Here is a 7,878-nt window from a genome sequence, read left to right as displayed (position 1 = left end):
CGTAGTCGTCCGTTCGTCCGAACTCTGTTTCACTCTGTTCCGCGTACAGACGAATTCCGCACGAGCATTTTTATTCCGAAAAATAATTTAGCGCAACCCGTTTGCGTGTTTGGGCCAGCCCAACCCAGCCCAATTGGGCCCATTTGAAACCCTAACCCTAGGGTTTCTCTATAAATACGGATCCCTCTCCCTTGCCCTTGGTCATTTTGCATTCCCACCCCTCCACTTTTTCTAGCCGCCACTCTCTTCTTCCTCCTCTCCCACACGCACAACTCTCTCCTCCTTGCTCCATGGCGCTGCAGCAAGGTCCTTCTTCCCCACATCCGGTCGTCGTCCCCCTGGTCCTGCTCGGCGATGCCCTTCTCCCCTAGGCCGGTGAGCAGGTCTTCTTCCTCCCTGCTTCACGGCAGCAAGCATGGACGCCGCTGCTTTTTTTTTTTCCTCTCGCTCTGCTCGCTCGGCCGCCAGCAGCCATGGCCGACCTCCACTTCCCATGGACGGCGCCCAGATTTTCGCGCACTCAGCCATGGCGCCCAAGCCTGCGCAGCGCCCCTCTCCGAGCTCGCTCCTTCGCTGCTCCTTCCCATGACCAGCGCCCCTGTTTTCCCAGCCGTGCAGCTCCCTTTTCGACTTCCATGGTCGCCCAGCTCCCTGTCCACGGCGCCCAGGAATTCCAACAGCAGCTCATCCCCTCCCAGCGCCCCCTTCTGCTCCATGGCTGCAAGAAGCCTCTCCATGGCTGACGCACAGGTGGCCAGCAGCTCTGCTCGCCCCTTGTACCTTGAGCAGCAAGAAGCAGCGCCCCTATCTCCTTTTCCCCGCAGCCCCACCAAATCGACGCGCCGTAGGTGCTCGACAAAATGCGCAGCTCCATTTCTCCATGGCCGCGAGCTTTTCCTTGCTGCGACTGCCTCCCAAGGACAGCGCGTAGCAGCCTCCCCGTGGCCATGGTCTGCAACAAGATGTCGTGCGCTACATGTTCGATGTTTTGCGCAGCAGCTCCGACGTCTCCACGCGGCTCGCTGCTTTGTGCTGCGCAGCAAACAGCCGTCGACGCCCGCCGTGTGTTCGCTGTTTTGCGCAGCCCCAATATCGTCGTCATTCACCCCGGTGAGACCACGACAATTCTTGTTTAATTTCACATCGACATTATTCTCCGGTGATTAATTGTGTATGTGTTGCTTGTTTTGTTTTGTGGAGGAGACGAACCCCGTGTTTTGCGGGGAGAAGGCAAGTCGTTCGACGCTCGTTGACGTTCGAAGCGATGCACAAATCGGAATCACCGTAGTTCTTGCAAACGCCGATTGGGTTTGTTTATGGTGAGCCGATGCATGTCGCTCTCGATTGACTCGATAAATGAATTATATAGATGTGATTTAAATGTTTCGGCGGTAGATCGTAGTATGGTTGTGTTCATGATTTCGAGTTAGAGATTGGTGGTTGTCGATTCGTATAAATTGGTCGATGTGGTGCATGTTTAAAAATTGTATTGGTATGGATTGAATTTTGTGGCGAAAGAAAAAGAAGTAGAAAAGGACTCGGATGTTTTTACGTTTCGATAGAAAGATGTGCGATGGGTTGTTTGATGCGAAGGATAGGTTTTACTAGTTTAAACGGTTAGTCGGCAGACTCGATCAGTAAAGCTGAAATTTATTATGCGATTAAGATGAGGTGACGACATGCCGTAGTAGTCGTCACCTTCTCTATGTTTTCGAGTCGGATAAATACCATAAGGCAATTAATTGTTGATACTCAAAGATTGTTAGAAACAAGTAGTCGTGCTCTACCTATTGCGTCAAAGGAAATATGGTGTGTTGATTAATTGGGAGCTAAGTGACCTAATATAGAAAAGTAGTTAAGAAAACTAATCGAATTACTTTTAGCTATATTTTAAGTTAAGATGTCTAAAATGGTGAAACTAGTTTTGTTGGTCTCATAGTGTTATGATTGAGAAAAAATATGAACTTGTGTATGAATTACTATTTTTTTATGTTGTGTTAGCCAACGCTTGTTAAATAGAGGAATTCAATTGCGTTAAGTGATTGTTATATGTAGGTGTTTCCAGTGCTTCAAGTGGTGGCAAGTTAATTAGTAGACTCTCTATATGACGCTAAATGTCTAGGTAGAATTCTGAAATTTGTGGTGCCCAAATTGTCGAGTTAGAGGTTTAATTCAATCGATGCCAATTAAGTGGCTGAAAATAACTAGTAAAGAAGTTGTAGATGTAAAACTAGAAACTAGTATGCATATGTCCTCGTATGATGTTGTGGTCTAAATGCGTATGTTTATGGTCGTGATAAAAAGTAGTAGTGCTCAGGTGATGTCTAAGTTAAAATGCAAACTATTGGTGAAAAGCGCTTCGATATTGATTGTTATAGAGAACACATTGTTAATTGAGTATGGTACTTTAGTGCGCGAAATAACTTGTATAAAAATTAGTAAGTCTACATGTTAGTTCTCACTTAGTTATTTTAACTCTAACAATTATCAAAGTGTTAGAATAATTCAAGTCTCTAGAATATGGCAATTTTTAAATTGTTTAGGAGCTGAAATTTATTAATTTCTGTTTTGGGCTGCACGCACTGTTTTGGTTGTGCTGTATGTTTGATAAACCAAATTGTGTTTTCTGTAGATATGTGCTACATAAAAGTGGTAGATAACTTTATTATCTTGCTGGTGTTAAAATTTGGCAGCCATAGGTCTGACAGTTTAGGAGTTATGCTGTTTACAAATTCAGTAACTGAATCTGTCCAAATTCTGTACAGATTTCAGAGACTGCATTGTTTGCCTAATTCATTGTTGCAATCTGTTTATGGTCATTATAAGAAAGTTGTAGATGCTTTTCTTATCTTGCTTGTGTTAAAATTTCATAACTAAAGGCCTGACGGTTTAAGAGTTATGAATTTTACAACTTGGTTGTTGCGTTCTGTCCACCGTCAGAACAGATTTTGAAAACTGCATTGTTTGATTCAGTTAAGCACAGAATCACTTCTTGGTGATTATAAAAGTTATGTAGTGCAATTGCCAAGCTTTCCAAAAAGTCTTGGATCACTATTTTTGGTGGTCTGAAGATTAAGTTATGGATGTTTAAAGTCTGAAGACTGAATCTGTCCAGTTCTGGACAGCACAGCCTTCATAGTGTATTTCACCCTAGATACATGTTAAACCAGCCAGTGATGTTTATAAATAATTTGTAGAACATTTTATTAGCTTTCCAGAAAGTCTAAGATCACTTTGTTTGGATGTCTGAATCTTCAGTTATGAATTTTTAAAGTCACAAGTCTGAATCTGCCCAAATCTGGACAGCGCTGTTGTGTTAACACCTTTTGACCTTGCTAAGTGTTTAATCATGTTGTGATGACAATACCAAAGTTGTAGAGCACCTTTTAAACTTTCCAGAAAGTCCTAGTTTGATATTTTTGGATTAATATTTGAAGAGTTATGATTAAAACAAGTAACTGCTGTAGTGCTGTCCTAAAATTCTGCAAGTGCCTATTTGATGATTGAGTTCGCCCTTTTGGCTAAAAATGCTTAGTTAACACTTAGCGGATATAGACTCGTAATGGCTAAACATAGGCTAACATGTGTTCCATGATTAAGGTGCTTGCTTGCTGTAGTTGATTGTGATAGATGAGTCCATCGACTTCGATGCATCGGTCCTCTGTTAAACTTGTGTGTGATGCTTTTGTGTGATCAATAGAACTAATGCAAAGTCGTAGCAATTAAATAAATGCGTGTACCTGTGATATCGTATTTGTGTTGCGTAAATAAATAAAATATGGTCGTCTTGTTAATGGTGTTAATGATGAACGCCGATAACGTACGAATAGCTAGCGCTTGCGTATAGTCGTTGCAGTGTCTTACTAATTGGTGTTTAGTTCGCTACCATGTATTGTATATCTTGTGATATTTTTCACCATATTCATCCATATGCATCTTGCATCTCATTTAGGACCGAGAGATGCCGATCGAGCAACTGATGTGGTGCCAACCACAAGATGCAGTCAGTGGGCGACCCAAGGAAGAATGGACTTAACCAGTGGATGCTCGCCAAGCGAGTGCCTCCCTCGGCAAACACTACCTAAGTGTTAAAATAAAGGCAAGCCCCGGTTTTATGCATAACCGTTTATATATGCTATTTTACTACACTTAATGTTTGTAGGCTTGTACTGTGCACTTAAGTGTAGGAGTTGACTGGAACCTTAGTTGCATGAACTCAGGATTCCTTTGAGATGGATACTAGTATGCTAGGTCGAGTAGCTGCTTTATTAATTAGGATCTCGGTAGAAGTCGAGTGATTTTTCTAGCACTCGCGCGAGGTCAGGAATTGGTTGTATCCACTTTGATAACAGAATGGTGATGGTCTGTGGACACGGGTCCATGGGGACGCGTGGTCTACGAGATGAAAATGAAATAAGGATTAACGTGCGGATACCTGTGTCAAGCGTTTGAATGTACTAAGCACATGCCGAGAAATATGGTAAATCGGTAAGCCTAGTACCTGATTGAACCTGGCAGTAGACTTTGCCCCTCACGCGACCTGAGACGTGGTCTCCCATTCCGGTTATGGTGGGTACAAGTGCGGTCACTGCACGACGGCAGTCGGGGTCAGTGAGGCATTGTACGCCAAGGCGGTGAGCCCTGATCTGCTGACGGGGAATCGATGGGGACGGTTGATGTGTGTGGGGACGGAGTGCCCCTACATGTCGTGTGTTTAGGTTTACCTTGCAAGGATAAAAACTCGATTCGAATCGTCTGCTTCTCGCAGCTAATGAGACTGCTTGATCCATTGTACTGCATTGAGTAATAAGTGGAAATGAGGTGACTGGCAAAAGATGTTGATTGATAAAATGTTTGATACCATGTATGATTAGCTAGGTACACATCTAGTCTAAAGGATTCTACTAAAACTTGAAAAGCTAAAACTTGTTTTTAGACTCAGCTAGTGCTTTTGGCAAACCAAACCCCTCAGCCAAACAGCTGCATGTCTAGAGGTAGAGGAGACTCCTCACACCGGGTAAGTCTAGCTGAGTATTAGTATACTCAGCCTTGCTTGTGGCACAATTTTTTGCAGGTAATCTTTAGGATGATTTGTTGCTGGTGTGACTTGGCCTCCATCCCTGCCACCGGGATAGATGGTCGAGTGGGTTACTGCTTCCGCAGGAGAGGACCAGGAGGAGTAGCGTGGCCAGGCTTCGCCATGTTACTCGGTTTTCTCCGTTAGTTATTTCCGCTGCATTAAAATTTATGGTTATTATTTCTGAAACTCCGATAATGTAATTACTAATGATACTTATTAAATTTGTGGTATTATGTTGTATTGTATTTCTCTGTGCCTCACCTTCGAGTGAGCTGGTTAAGTGGCTTTATCGGACTAGATCCGAGGGACTGACGTGTTATTCTTGTTTAAGTGTGTTGCTGCCCTTAAGGGTGCGACTTGGGCACTTAAGCCGGAATAATTCGGGCGGTTCCGCCACACTTATGCTGGGCTAACCAGTTCATGCCTAGAATTACATCTAAGTCTTGCCCCTTTATAACAATCATATTTGTAGGAAATTCCCATCCGGCCAATGTTACTGGTATATGGAAAGCTACTTCCTTAGTAAATATCCGGCCCCCAGGTGAGTGGATAATAAATCCCTCCCTTGATTCAGTGCAAGGAATGCAATGTTTTTCCACAAAATTCTTGCTTATGAAGGTATGTGATGCACCAGAATCGAAGAGGATAACTGCTAGGTGATTGGCAACAAGGAACGTACCCATCATCACCGGCTCGCCCTCCGGTGTAGTAGCCACCTGGGTATAATAGATCCGTCCAGTTTTCTTGAAATTCTTGCTCGTTGAAGTGTTGTCTCACTACAAAATAAACCCCCTTATAGCAACGCATCCATAGTAACACATGGTTTTTTGCGTTGTATGAAATTAGCGGGCAACGCTTAATATGTGTTGCAAGCATCATCCGTTAAATTATTAGGGTGGTGGCAACGCTTAATATATGTTGCTAGCACCATCCGTTGATTAACTAGGATGTGGGAATACTTAATATGTGTTGCTAGCAGCATCCGCTGTTTAAATAGGATGCGACAACACTTAATATGCGTTGCTAGCGGAATGTATTGATTAACTAGGATGTGGCAACAATTAATCACTAAAAAACAAACTAAATCAATGTCGGCTACGCTAAATTATGTTAGTCTAAATTAAAGCTGACATAAATAAGTTAACTTATGTCGGCTAAATTTAGCTGTCATGAATAAATAACTTATTTTCGTCGCTACGAAAGAAACCAACGTAAATAATTTAATTTACAGCGGTTAATTTGTTGAGAGCTAATGTAAAGTTATACATATAATTTATACATATAATTCTTAGCTGTTGTGCGGTAAACAGTAGCTTTTGCGTCTCTATGCATCGAATTAACCCAAACTTCTGTTCCATAACCCTTACCCATTCGTTGGCTTCTAAAGGTTCTTCTGCTTTGATGAAGAGCGGGGGTCGAGTCTCAGAGAATTCCACATAGGTAGTATCACACGATCCTTGAGGAGGAGCTCTTCCTCCGTGCTGTTGGAATTGGTTGCCCGCCATTTCGCTCAAGAAGCGCGTATTATCAGCGGTGGCATTGACCAAGGCAGTGATAGCCTCGGCCAAAGTCGGTGGTAGTGGTGGCGGGTTAGGAGTATCTTCCCCATCGTGGGATGTCCCCGCACCATCATGTGCGCGAGTCCGTGATGGCATCTGAGGCAAAGAAATATTTGAAAAATATAACATGCCAACATACACCATCATATTACATTGCCAAAATGTAATAATTATACATACTCCTTTATACAACTCAACCTTTCTTACTTATTTTACATAAGTACAATACTTAGACTATACTACTCTAGCCGTCTTCATCCTTCGTTGCTCCATTGCATGCTGCAGGAGATCGTTCGTTAGCAAGGTTCATGGAAGGAGGGGGCCTAAAAAGGTCTAGCTCCCCATTAGGTCCTTCATTAGCTGTTCCTAATGGTCCGGCTCCTATGGCAGCAACATCTAGTGGCACGTCCAGGTGCAGTCGAGCATACAATACATGCACTTCTTCATGTAAAGTATTATAGTACACTTGCAGGCTTTCGAGGGATGCACTAAGCTCTGTCACACGAGCTAGAGCTTTCGCTTCGCAATCCCAAGCAAAAGAGCGCGAGTTGACGGCCCAATCAATGGTCGTATCCCGTTCTGAGATTTCATACTATAGGCGGCTGACTTCGACTGACAATTTCACTATACAGTGACTGTCTTGCTCACGTGCCATATTCCGGTGGCGTAACTCTGACCGGAGTTGTTCCACCCTGGCTTCGAGGTCTCCAATTGGGTCATTACTGCCACTACTACTTCCTTCGTGCCTGGAAGCTATCTGATGTCGTGGCACACAAGGGGTCCAGTAGATTTGCGCGCTGTTTTCCTAGTACGCACCATATCTCCATAAGAGGGGAAGATTTATTAGTATATTCTTAAACATGATGCATGCATAACCTAATAATTATGGAATCAACTTTCGTTGATCCCTCACTCCCTACATATATTGCACTCTCTTACCCTGAGTTTACAAGATAGAGAACTACCAGAAAGTGGTAAGGTAAGAATGAAAGAATATTTCTAGGTAAGTGTTTAAAAATTCTTTTGAAGTACTACGTAATATCTGAAGAGATGGGCTTCGCTCCGATACCAGCTGTGACGGAACCTCCCAAGATATTAGGCCCACCTATAGTTGTCCTTGTCCTAAGAACCTTAGACAACCCTGTAGATGCACATAATCACTTGACAAGTTTGGTAACTGTATCCTCATCATTTCGCCCAAGATCGCTTCACCCGTCACGCAGATATTACATCACATCG

At 43.3% G+C, this 7,878-nt stretch overlaps 1 pseudogene across 1 annotated transcript; it reads left to right on the top strand.

Annotated features, from left to right (window-relative positions):
* The first annotated feature begins 215 nt into the window (after positions 1-215).
* On the top strand, positions 216-3,993 carry LOC103635134 (uncharacterized; annotated as a pseudogene). The gene is made up of 2 exons (XR_004549273.1): positions 216-1,319; positions 3,953-3,993. The product of XR_004549273.1 is annotated as an uncharacterized protein (transcript).
* The last annotated feature ends 3,885 nt before the right edge of the window (positions 3,994-7,878 follow it).

Source organism: Zea mays, chromosome 8, assembly GCF_902167145.1.
Source record: "Zea mays cultivar B73 chromosome 8, Zm-B73-REFERENCE-NAM-5.0, whole genome shotgun sequence".
Classification (NCBI taxonomy): domain Eukaryota; kingdom Viridiplantae; phylum Streptophyta; class Magnoliopsida; order Poales; family Poaceae; genus Zea; species Zea mays.
Note: the sequence above shows the minus strand (reverse complement) of the source record. Positions and strands in the feature narration are given on the sequence as shown.